This window comes from Lagenorhynchus albirostris, chromosome 8, assembly GCF_949774975.1.
Source record: "Lagenorhynchus albirostris chromosome 8, mLagAlb1.1, whole genome shotgun sequence".
Classification (NCBI taxonomy): Eukaryota; Metazoa; Chordata; class Mammalia; order Artiodactyla; family Delphinidae; genus Lagenorhynchus; species Lagenorhynchus albirostris.
In genome coordinates, this window is record NC_083102.1 from 107,977,670 (window position 1) to 107,990,397 (window position 12,728).

Below are 12,728 nucleotides of genomic sequence, written 5' to 3' on the forward strand. Positions count from 1 at the left end.
GTTGTAGTAATAGTAGTAGAATTTGCCATGCACTGGACTACTAGTAGTAGCAGTAGTAGTAGCAATAGTAGAAGCAGCAGCAGTAGTAGTAGTGTTAATATTTGCCATGCACTGGGCTATTAGTAGTAGTAGTAGCAGCAGCACCTCTACAAGTAGCAGCAGCAGTAGTAGTAGCAGCAGTAGTAGTAATGGCAGCAGTGGTGGTAATAGTAGTAGTTTTTGCCATGCACTGGGCAAGTAGTAGTAGTAGTAGTAGTAGTAGTGGTAGAAACAGCAGTAGAAGTGGCATCAGCAGCAGTAATAGTGGCAGCATATTTGACCTGCAGAGGGCCAGAAATAGAAGTAGAAGAATCAGCAAGAGCAATAGTAGTAGCCGGCCCACGCTGCTTTAGGCGAAGCCCAAGGGCAGACCGGACCGGCCCTCCTGCCCGACAGCAGGTGGCCCGAAGCCAGTGGGAGCCAGCATTGTGTTGGTAAAGCCCCTTAGACCCAGCCACGCCACCCTCGCCCCCACGCCACCGTCCGAGCTCAGGACCCCGCCCCAGGTGGCCGGCAGCCCCGGGGAAGCGGCCTGGGCCCTCGATCCCGCTCCCGCCCCCGGCCATGGCGATGCGGCGGAGGGGCGGCTTTTTCCGTATGGAGCTGTGGAGAGCCACCCCGGCAGACAGGTGGCGGTGCCGGGGCTGGGCTCCAGTGGGGGCGGCCAGGTGCAGGTCGAGGGGCTCGCGGGCCGCACGGACGGCCCCCGGGTCCGCGGCCACGTCTGGTTCCCGTCAGGCCACCCCCGGAGCGTCTGGTGTGCCTCTGCCTTCCAGGGACGCCTTCGGGCCGCCTGGCCGGTCAGGCAGGCGAGGAGCGCCTCAGAAGACGCTTGCTGTGGTGGGAGGGGCCTGAGGAGGTGGGGCTTGCAGCTGTACCCGGCGGGGGGCGGAGATAGCCGCGAACGCCGCGGGCGCCGAAAGGAGAAGGCGGAGCGGGAGGCAAAAAGCCTAGAGCACCCGGTCTTCCCTAGAGGTCTCCCATCCAAGTTCTAACCAGGCCCGACCCTGCTTAGCTTCCGCGATCGGCGGCGAGATCGGGCCCTTCTAGGCTGGTTTGGCAGTAGATGCCGGCGGGCTCGCGGGCTGCCTCTTGAGGCGCAGCTGAGCAGGCGCTTGGGCCTTACCGTCAGCCCAGCGGCCCGCCCGTCCCGGCAGGGCCCCGCCGCCCGCCTAGGCCGGGGAACGGAGGTAGCAGCAGCAGTAGAAGTAGCAGCAGTAGTGGTAATAGAAGTAGTATTTGCCATGCACTGGGCTAGTAGTAATAGTAGTGCTAGTAGCAGCAGGAGAAGTGGCTGCAGCAGCAGGAGTAGTAGCCCCATATATTCCCTGCAGAGGGCCAGTAGTAGTAGTAGCAGTAGCAGCAATAGAAGTAGTAGTAGTAGATTTGCCATGCAGTGGACTGCTAGTAGTAGCAGTAGAAGTAGAGTTAGCATCAGCAATAGAAGTGGCATCAGCTGCAGTAATAGTACCAGCAGATTTGTCCTGCAGTGGGCCAGTAGTAATAATAGAAGTAGCAGCCATAGCAGTAGTAGTAGTAGATTTGCCATACACAGGGCTAGTAGTATTGATACTAGTAGTAGAAGTAGTAGCAGCATCAGGAGGAGGAGGAGGAGTAGTATTTTCAATGCACTGGACTACTAGTAGTAGCAGTAGTAGTAGCATTTGTACAAGCAGCAGCAGTAGTAGTAATAGTAGTAGTATTTGCCATGCATTGGGCTAGTAGTAGTAGTAATAGTGGTAGCAATAGCAGTAGAAGTGGCAGCAGCAGGAGTAATTGGAGCAGCATATTTGACTTGCAGTGGGCCAGGAATAGTAGTAGAAGTAGCAGGAACAGCAATAATAGTAGTCTATTTGCCATGCGCTGGGCTAGTAGTATTGATAGTTGTAGTAGCGGAAGTAGCAGCAGCAGCACTAGTAGTAATAGTAGTAGTATTTGCCATATACTAGATTACTAGCATTAGCAGTAGTAGTAACATTACTATTAGCAGCAGTAGCTGTTGTAGTAATAGTAGTAGAATTTGCCATGCACTGGACTACTAGTAGTAGCAGTAGTAGTAGCAATAGTAGAAGCAGCAGCAGTAGTAGTAGTGTTAATATTTGCCATGCACTGGGCTATTAGTAGTAGTAGTAGCAGCAGCACCTCTACAAGTAGCAGCAGCAGTAGTAGTAGCAGCAGTAGTAGTAATGGCAGCAGTGGTGGTAATAGTAGTAGTTTTTGCCATGCACTGGGCAAGTAGTAGTAGTAGTAGTAGTAGTAGTGGTAGAAACAGCAGTAGAAGTGGCATCAGCAGCAGTAATAGTGGCAGCATATTTGACCTGCAGAGGGCCAGAAATAGAAGTAGAAGAATCAGCAAGAGCAATAGTAGTAGCCGGCCCACGCTGCGTTAGGCGAAGCCCAAGGGCAGACCGGGCCGGCCCTCCTGCCCGACAGCAGGTGGCCCGAAGCCAGTGGGAGCCAGCATTGTGTTGGTAAAGCCCCTTAGACCCAGCCACGCCACCCTCGCCCCCACGCCACCGTCCGAGCTCAGGACCCCGCCCCAGGTGGCCGGCAGCCCCGGGGAAGCGGCCTGGGCCCTCGATCCCGCTCCCGCCCCCGGCCATGGCGATGCGGCGGAGGGGCGGCTTTTTCCGTCTGGAGCTGTGGAGAGCCACCCCGGCAGACAGGTGGCGGCGCCGGGGCTGGGCTCCAGTGGGGGCGGCCAGGTGCAGGTCGAGGGTCTCGCGGGCCGCACGGACGGCCCCCGGGTCCGCGGCCACGTCTGGTTCCCGTCAGGCCACCCCCGGAGCGTCTGGTGTGCCTCTGCCTTCCAGGGACGCCTTCGGGCCGCCTGGCCGGTCAGGCAGGCGAGGAGCGCCTCAGAAGACGCTTGCTGTGGTGGGAGGGGCCTGAGGAGGTGGGGCTTGCAGCTGTACCCGGCGGGGGGCGGAGATAGCCGCGAACGCCGCGGGCGCCGAAAGGAGAAGGCGGAGCGGGAGGCAAAAAGCCTAGAGCACCCGGTCTTCCCTCGAGGTCTCCCATCCAAGTTCTAACCAGGCCCGACCCTGCTTAGCTTCCGCGATCGCGGCGAGATCGGGCCCTTCTAGGCTGGTTTGGCAGTAGATGCCGGTGGGGTTGCGGGCTGCCTCTTGAGGCGCAGCTGAGCAGGCGCTTGGGCCTTACCGTCAGCCCAGCGGCCCGCCCGTCCCGGCAGGGCCCCGCCGCCTGCCTAGGCCGGGGAACGGAGGTCTCGGGCACCTGGGGGTGGCGGAGGTGTTGGCGACCACCCAGCCCAGGGCGGGCGGGAGCCAGCAAACTTTTCGGCGCTTGGCTCCCCGCCCCAGATCCCGCAGGCCGCTCACGGGGAAGTGGCCCAGGAGGCTTCCGGGCCCGGGGACCGCGGTCCCTTGGGCATCCCACCTGCCCGCCCACGCTGCGCTAGGTGCAGCTCAAGCGCAGACCGGACCGGCCCTCCTGCCCGACAGAAGCTGGCCCGAAGACACTGGGAGCCACCATTGAGTTGGCACGGCCCCTAAGACCCAGCCACGCCACCCTCGCCCCCACGCCACCGTCCGAGCTCAGGACCCCGCCCCAGGTGGCCGGCAGGCCCGGAGAAGCGGCCTGGGCCCTCGATCCCGCTCCCGCACCCGGCCATAACGAAACGGCGGAGGGCCGGCTTTTTCCGTATGGAGCTGTGGAGAGCCACCCCGGCAGACAGGTGGCGGTGCCGGGGCTGGGCTCCAGTGGGGGCAGCCAGGTGCAGGTCGAGGGGCTCGCGGGCCGCACGGACGGCCCCCGGGTCCGCGGCCACGTCTGGTTCCCGTCAGGCCACCCCCGGAGCGTCTGGTGTGCCTCTGCCTTCCAGGGACGCCTTCTGGCCGCCTGGCCGGTCAGGCAGGCGGGGAGCGCCCTTTCAGACGCTTGCTGTGGTGGGAGGGGCCTGAGGAGGTGGGGCTTGCAGCTGTACCCGGCGGGGGGCGGAGATAGCCGCGAACGCCGCGGGCGCCGAAAGGAGAAGGCAGAGCGGGAGGCAAAAAGCCTAGAGCACCCGGTCTTCCCTAGAGGTCTCCCATCCAAGTTCTAACCAGGCCCGACCCTGCTTAGCTTCCGCGATCGGCGGCGAGATCGGGCCCTTCTAGGCTGGTTTGGCAGTAGATGCCGGCGGGGTCGCGGGCTGCCTCTTGAGGCGCAGCTGAGCAGGCGCTTGGGCCTTACCGTCAGCCCAGCGGCCCGCCCGTCCCGGCAGGGCCCCGCCGCCCGCCTAGGCCGGGGAACGGAGGTAGCAGCAGCAGTAGAAGTAGCAGCAGTAGTGGTAATAGAAGTAGTATTTGCCATGCACTGGGCTAGTAGTAATAGTAGTGCTAGTAGCAGCAGGAGAAGTGGCTGCAGCAGCAGGAGTAGTAGCCCCATATATTCCCTGCAGAGGGCCAGTAGTAGTAGTAGCAGTAGCAGCAATAGAAGTAGTAGTAGTAGATTTGCCATGCAGTGGACTGCTAGTAGTAGCAGTAGAAGTAGAGTTAGCATCAGCAATAGAAGTGGCATCAGCTGCAGTAATAGTACCAGCAGATTTGTCCTGCAGTGGGCCAGTAGTAATAATAGAAGTAGCAGCCATAGCAGTAGTAGTAGTAGATTTGCCATACACAGGGCTAGTAGTATTGATACTAGTAGTAGAAGTAGTAGCAGCATCAGGAGGAGGAGGAGGAGTAGTATTTTCAATGCACTGGACTACTAGTAGTAGCAGTAGTAGTAGCATTTGTACAAGCAGCAGCAGTAGTAGTAATAGTAGTAGTATTTGCCATGCATTGGGCTAGTAGTAGTAGTAATAGTGGTAGCAATAGCAGTAGAAGTGGCAGCAGCAGGAGTAATTGGAGCAGCATATTTGACTTGCAGTGGGCCAGGAATAGTAGTAGAAGTAGCAGGAACAGCAATAATAGTAGTCTATTTGCCATGCGCTGGGCTAGTAGTATTGATAGTTGTAGTAGCGGAAGTAGCAGCAGCAGCACTAGTAGTAATAGTAGTAGTATTTGCCATATACTAGATTACTAGCATTAGCAGTAGTAGTAACATTACTATTAGCAGCAGTAGCTGTTGTAGTAATAGTAGTAGAATTTGCCATGCACTGGACTACTAGTAGTAGCAGTAGTAGTAGCAATAGTAGAAGCAGCAGCAGTAGTAGTAGTGTTAATATTTGCCATGCACTGGGCTATTAGTAGTAGTAGTAGCAGCAGCACCTCTACAAGTAGCAGCAGCAGTAGTAGTAGCAGCAGTAGTAGTAATGGCAGCAGTGGTGGTAATAGTAGTAGTTTTTGCCATGCACTGGGCAAGTAGTAGTAGTAGTAGTAGTAGTGGTGGTAGAAACAGCAGTAGAAGTGGCATCAGCAGCAGTAATAGTGGCAGCATATTTGACCTGCAGAGGGCCAGAAATAGAAGTAGAAGAATCAGCAAGAGCAATAGTAGTAGCCGGCCCACGCTGCGTTAGGCGAAGCCCAAGGGCAGACCGGGCCGGCCCTCCTGCCCGACAGCAGGTGGCCCGAAGCCAGTGGGAGCCAGCATTGTGTTGGTAAAGCCCCTTAGACCCAGCCACGCCACCCTCGCCCCCACGCCACCGTCCGAGCTCAGGACCCCGCCCCAGGTGGCCGGCAGCCCCGGGGAAGCGGCCTGGGCCCTCGATCCCGCTCCCGCCCCCGGCCATGGCGATGCGGCGGAGGGGCGGCTTTTTCCGTCTGGAGCTGTGGAGAGCCACCCCGGCAGACAGGTGGCGGCGCCGGGGCTGGGCTCCAGTGGGGGCGGCCAGGTGCAGGTCGAGGGGCTCGCGGGCCGCACGGACGGCCCCCGGGTCCGCGGCCACGTCTGGTTCCCGTCAGGCCACCCCCGGAGCGTCTGGTGTGCCTCTGCCTTCCAGGGACGCCTTCGGGCCGCCTGGCCGGTCAGGCAGGCGAGGAGCGCCTCAGAAGACGCTTGCTGTGGTGGGAGGGGCCTGAGGAGGTGGGGCTTGCAGCTGTACCCGGCGGGGGGCGGAGATAGCCGCGAACGCCGCGGGCGCCGAAAGGAGAAGGCGGAGCGGGAGGCAAAAAGCCTAGAGCACCCGGTCTTCCCTCGAGGTCTCCCATCCAAGTTCTAACCAGGCCCGACCCTGCTTAGCTTCCGCGATCGCGGCGAGATCGGGCCCTTCTAGGCTGGTTTGGCAGTAGATGCCGGTGGGGTTGCGGGCTGCCTCTTGAGGCGCAGCTGAGCAGGCGCTTGGGCCTTACCGTCAGCCCAGCGGCCCGCCCGTCCCGGCAGGGCCCCGCCGCCTGCCTAGGCCGGGGAACGGAGGTCTCGGGCACCTGGGGGTGGCGGAGGTGTTGGCGACCACCCAGCCCAGGGCGGGCGGGAGCCAGCAAACTTTTCGGCGCTTGGCTCCCCGCCCCAGATCCCGCAGGCCGCTCACGGGGAAGTGGCCCAGGAGGCTTCCGGGCCCGGGGACCGCGGTCCCTTGGGCATCCCACCTGCCCGCCCACGCTGCGCTAGGTGCAGCTCAAGCGCAGACCGGACCGGCCCTCCTGCCCGACAGAAGCTGGCCCGAAGACACTGGGAGCCACCATTGAGTTGGCACGGCCCCTAAGACCCAGCCACGCCACCCTCGCCCCCACGCCACCGTCCGAGCTCAGGACCCCGCCCCAGGTGGCCGGCAGGCCCGGAGAAGCGGCCTGGGCCCTCGATCCCGCTCCCGCACCCGGCCATAACGAAACGGCGGAGGGCCGGCTTTTTCCGTATGGAGCTGTGGAGAGCCACCCCGGCAGACAGGTGGCGGTGCCGGGGCTGGGCTCCAGTGGGGGCAGCCAGGTGCAGGTCGAGGGGCTCGCGGGCCGCACGGACGGCCCCCGGGTCCGCGGCCACGTCTGGTTCCCGTCAGGCCACCCCCGGAGCGTCTGGTGTGCCTCTGCCTTCCAGGGACGCCTTCTGGCCGCCTGGCCGGTCAGGCAGGCGGGGAGCGCCCTTTCAGACGCTTGCTGTGGTGGGAGGGGCCTGAGGAGGTGGGGCTTGCAGCTGTACCCGGCGGGGGGCGGAGATAGCCGCGAACGCCGCGGGCGCCGAAAGGAGAAGGCGGAGCGGGAGGCAAAAAGCCTAGAGCACCCGGTCTTCCCTAGAGGTCTCCCATCCAAGTTCTAACCAGGCCCGACCCTGCTTAGCTTCACGCGATCGGCGGCGAGATCCGGCCCTTCTAGGCTGGTTTGGCAGTAGATGCCGGCGGGGTCGCGGGCTGCCTCTTGAGGCGCAGCTGAGCAGGCGCTTGGGCCTTACCGTCAGCCCAGCGGCCCGCCCGTCCCGGCAGGGCCCCGCCGCCCGCCTAGGCCGGGGAACGGAGGTAGCAGCAGCAGTAGAAGTAGCAGCAGTAGTGGTAATAGAAGTAGTATTTGCCATGCACTGGGCTAGTAGTAATAGTAGTGCTAGTAGCAGCAGGAGAAGTGGCTGCAGCAGCAGGAGTAGTAGCCCCATATATTCCCTGCAGAGGGCCAGTAGTAGTAGTAGCAGTAGCAGCAATAGAAGTAGTAGTAGTAGATTTGCCATGCAGTGGACTGCTAGTAGTAGCAGTAGAAGTAGAGTTAGCATCAGCAATAGAAGTGGCATCAGCTGCAGTAATAGTACCAGCAGATTTGTCCTGCAGTGGGCCAGTAGTAATAATAGAAGTAGCAGCCATAGCAGTAGTAGTAGTAGATTTGCCATACACAGGGCTAGTAGTATTGATACTAGTAGTAGAAGTAGTAGCAGCATCAGGAGGAGGAGGAGGAGTAGTATTTTCAATGCACTGGACTACTAGTAGTAGCAGTAGTAGTAGCATTTGTACAAGCAGCAGCAGTAGTAGTAATAGTAGTAGTATTTGCCATGCATTGGGCTAGTAGTAGTAGTAATAGTGGTAGCAATAGCAGTAGAAGTGGCAGCAGCAGGAGTAATTGGAGCAGCATATTTGACTTGCAGTGGGCCAGGAATAGTAGTAGAAGTAGCAGGAACAGCAATAATAGTAGTCTATTTGCCATGCGCTGGGCTAGTAGTATTGATAGTTGTAGTAGCGGAAGTAGCAGCAGCAGCACTAGTAGTAATAGTAGTAGTATTTGCCATATACTAGATTACTAGCATTAGCAGTAGTAGTAACATTACTATTAGCAGCAGTAGCTGTTGTAGTAATAGTAGTAGAATTTGCCATGCACTGGACTACTAGTAGTAGCAGTAGTAGTAGCAATAGTAGAAGCAGCAGCAGTAGTAGTAGTGTTAATATTTGCCATGCACTGGGCTATTAGTAGTAGTAGTAGCAGCAGCACCTCTACAAGTAGCAGCAGCAGTAGTAGTAGCAGCAGTAGTAGTAATGGCAGCAGTGGTGGTAATAGTAGTAGTTTTTGCCATGCACTGGGCAAGTAGTAGTAGTAGTAGTAGTAGTAGTGGTAGAAACAGCAGTAGAAGTGGCATCAGCAGCAGTAATAGTGGCAGCATATTTGACCTGCAGAGGGCCAGAAATAGAAGTAGAAGAATCAGCAAGAGCAATAGTAGTAGCCGGCCCACGCTGCGTTAGGCGAAGCCCAAGGGCAGACCGGGCCGGCCCTCCTGCCCGACAGCAGGTGGCCCGAAGCCAGTGGGAGCCAGCATTGTGTTGGTAAAGCCCCTTAGACCCAGCCACGCCACCCTCGCCCCCACGCCACCGTCCGAGCTCAGGACCCCGCCCCAGGTGGCCGGCAGCCCCGGGGAAGCGGCCTGGGCCCTCGATCCCGCTCCCGCCCCCGGCCATGGCGATGCGGCGGAGGGGCGGCTTTTTCCGTCTGGAGCTGTGGAGAGCCACCCCGGCAGACAGGTGGCGGCGCCGGGGCTGGGCTCCAGTGGGGGCGGCCAGGTGCAGGTCGAGGGTCTCGCGGGCCGCACGGACGGCCCCCGGGTCCGCGGCCACGTCTGGTTCCCGTCAGGCCACCCCCGGAGCGTCTGGTGTGCCTCTGCCTTCCAGGGACGCCTTCGGGCCGCCTGGCCGGTCAGGCAGGCGAGGAGCGCCTCAGAAGACGCTTGCTGTGGTGGGAGGGGCCTGAGGAGGTGGGGCTTGCAGCTGTACCCGGCGGGGGGCGGAGATAGCCGCGAACGCCGCGGGCGCCGAAAGGAGAAGGCGGAGCGGGAGGCAAAAAGCCTAGAGCACCCGGTCTTCCCTCGAGGTCTCCCATCCAAGTTCTAACCAGGCCCGACCCTGCTTAGCTTCCGCGATCGCGGCGAGATCGGGCCCTTCTAGGCTGGTTTGGCAGTAGATGCCGGTGGGGTTGCGGGCTGCCTCTTGAGGCGCAGCTGAGCAGGCGCTTGGGCCTTACCGTCAGCCCAGCGGCCCGCCCGTCCCGGCAGGGCCCCGCCGCCTGCCTAGGCCGGGGAACGGAGGTCTCGGGCACCTGGGGGTGGCGGAGGTGTTGGCGACCACCCAGCCCAGGGCGGGCGGGAGCCAGCAAACTTTTCGGCGCTTGGCTCCCCGCCCCAGATCCCGCAGGCCGCTCACGGGGAAGTGGCCCAGGAGGCTTCCGGGCCCGGGGACCGCGGTCCCTTGGGCATCCCACCTGCCCGCCCACGCTGCGCTAGGTGCAGCTCAAGCGCAGACCGGACCGGCCCTCCTGCCCGACAGAAGCTGGCCCGAAGCCACTGGGAGCCACCATTGAGTTGGCACGGCCCCTAAGACCCAGCCACGCCACCCTCGCCCCCACGCCACCGTCCGAGCTCAGGACCCCGCCCCAGGTGGCCGGCAGGCCCGGAGAAGCGGCCTGGGCCCTCGATCCCGCTCCCGCACCCGGCCATAACGAAACGGCGGAGGGCCGGCTTTTTCCGTATGGAGCTGTGGAGAGCCACCCCGGCAGACAGGTGGCGGTGCCGGGGCTGGGCTCCAGTGGGGGCAGCCAGGTGCAGGTCGAGGGGCTCGCGGGCCGCACGGACGGCCCCCGGGTCCGCGGCCACGTCTGGTTCCCGTCAGGCCACCCCCGGAGCGTCTGGTGTGCCTCTGCCTTCCAGGGACGCCTTCTGGCCGCCTGGCCGGTCAGGCAGGCGGGGAGCGCCCTTTCAGACGCTTGCTGTGGTGGGAGGGGCCTGAGGAGGTGGGGCTTGCAGCTGTACCCGGCGGGGGGCGGAGATAGCCGCGAACGCCGCGGGCGCCGAAAGGAGAAGGCGGAGCGGGAGGCAAAAAGCCTAGAGCACCCGGTCTTCCCTAGAGGTCTCCCATCCAAGTTCTAACCAGGCCCGACCCTGCTTAGCTTCACGCGATCGGCGGCGAGATCCGGCCCTTCTAGGCTGGTTTGGCAGTAGATGCCGGCGGGGTCGCGGGCTGCCTCTTGAGGCGCAGCTGAGCAGGCGCTTGGGCCTTACCGTCAGCCCAGCGGCCCGCCCGTCCCGGCAGGGCCCCGCCGCCCGCCTAGGCCGGGGAACGGAGGTAGCAGCAGCAGTAGAAGTAGCAGCAGTAGTGGTAATAGAAGTAGTATTTGCCATGCACTGGGCTAGTAGTAATAGTAGTGCTAGTAGCAGCAGGAGAAGTGGCTGCAGCAGCAGGAGTAGTAGCCCCATATATTCCCTGCAGAGGGCCAGTAGTAGTAGTAGCAGTAGCAGCAATAGAAGTAGTAGTAGTAGATTTGCCATGCAGTGGACTGCTAGTAGTAGCAGTAGAAGTAGAGTTAGCATCAGCAATAGAAGTGGCATCAGCTGCAGTAATAGTACCAGCAGATTTGTCCTGCAGTGGGCCAGTAGTAATAATAGAAGTAGCAGCCATAGCAGTAGTAGTAGTAGATTTGCCATACACAGGGCTAGTAGTATTGATACTAGTAGTAGAAGTAGTAGCAGCATCAGGAGGAGGAGGAGGAGTAGTATTTTCAATGCACTGGACTACTAGTAGTAGCAGTAGTAGTAGCATTTGTACAAGCAGCAGCAGTAGTAGTAATAGTAGTAGTATTTGCCATGCATTGGGCTAGTAGTAGTAGTAATAGTGGTAGCAATAGCAGTAGAAGTGGCAGCAGCAGGAGTAATTGGAGCAGCATATTTGACTTGCAGTGGGCCAGGAATAGTAGTAGAAGTAGCAGGAACAGCAATAATAGTAGTCTATTTGCCATGCGCTGGGCTAGTAGTATTGATAGTTGTAGTAGCGGAAGTAGCAGCAGCAGCACTAGTAGTAATAGTAGTAGTATTTGCCATATACTAGATTACTAGCATTAGCAGTAGTAGTAACATTACTATTAGCAGCAGTAGCTGTTGTAGTAATAGTAGTAGAATTTGCCATGCACTGGACTACTAGTAGTAGCAGTAGTAGTAGCAATAGTAGAAGCAGCAGCAGTAGTAGTAGTGTTAATATTTGCCATGCACTGGGCTATTAGTAGTAGTAGTAGCAGCAGCACCTCTACAAGTAGCAGCAGCAGTAGTAGTAGCAGCAGTAGTAGTAATGGCAGCAGTGGTGGTAATAGTAGTAGTTTTTGCCATGCACTGGGCAAGTAGTAGTAGTAGTAGTAGTAGTAGTGGTAGAAACAGCAGTAGAAGTGGCATCAGCAGCAGTAATAGTGGCAGCATATTTGACCTGCAGAGGGCCAGAAATAGAAGTAGAAGAATCAGCAAGAGCAATAGTAGTAGCCGGCCCACGCTGCGTTAGGCGAAGCCCAAGGGCAGACCGGGCCGGCCCTCCTGCCCGACAGCAGGTGGCCCGAAGCCAGTGGGAGCCAGCATTGTGTTGGTAAAGCCCCTTAGACCCAGCCACGCCACCCTCGCCCCCACGCCACCGTCCGAGCTCAGGACCCCGCCCCAGGTGGCCGGCAGCCCCGGGGAAGCGGCCTGGGCCCTCGATCCCGCTCCCGCCCCCGGCCATGGCGATGCGGCGGAGGGGCGGCTTTTTCCGTCTGGAGCTGTGGAGAGCCACCCCGGCAGACAGGTGGCGGCGCCGGGGCTGGGCTCCAGTGGGGGCGGCCAGGTGCAGGTCGAGGGGCTCGCGGGCCGCACGGACGGCCCCCGGGTCCGCGGCCACGTCTGGTTCCCGTCAGGCCACCCCCGGAGCGTCTGGTGTGCCTCTGCCTTCCAGGGACGCCTTCGGGCCGCCTGGCCGGTCAGGCAGGCGAGGAGCGCCTCAGAAGACGCTTGCTGTGGTGGGAGGGGCCTGAGGAGGTGGGGCTTGCAGCTGTACCCGGCGGGGGGCGGAGATAGCCGCGAACGCCGCGGGCGCCGAAAGGAGAAGGCGGAGCGGGAGGCAAAAAGCCTAGAGCACCCGGTCTTCCCTCGAGGTCTCCCATCCAAGTTCTAACCAGGCCCGACCCTGCTTAGCTTCCGCGATCGCGGCGAGATCGGGCCCTTCTAGGCTGGTTTGGCAGTAGATGCCGGTGGGGTTGCGGGCTGCCTCTTGAGGCGCAGCTGAGCAGGCGCTTGGGCCTTACCGTCAGCCCAGCGGCCCGCCCGTCCCGGCAGGGCCCCGCCGCCTGCCTAGGCCGGGGAACGGAGGTCTCGGGCACCTGGGGGTGGCGGAGGTGTTGGCGACCACCCAGCCCAGGGCGGGCGGGAGCCAGCAAACTTTTCGGCGCTTGGCTCCCCGCCCCAGATCCCGCAGGCCGCTCACGGGGAAGTGGCCCAGGAGGCTTCCGGGCCCGGGGACCGCGGTCCCTTGGGCATCCCACCTGCCCGCCCACGCTGCGCTAGGTGCAGCTCAAGCGCAGACCGGACCGGCCCTCCTGCCCGACAGAAGCTGGCCCGAAGACACT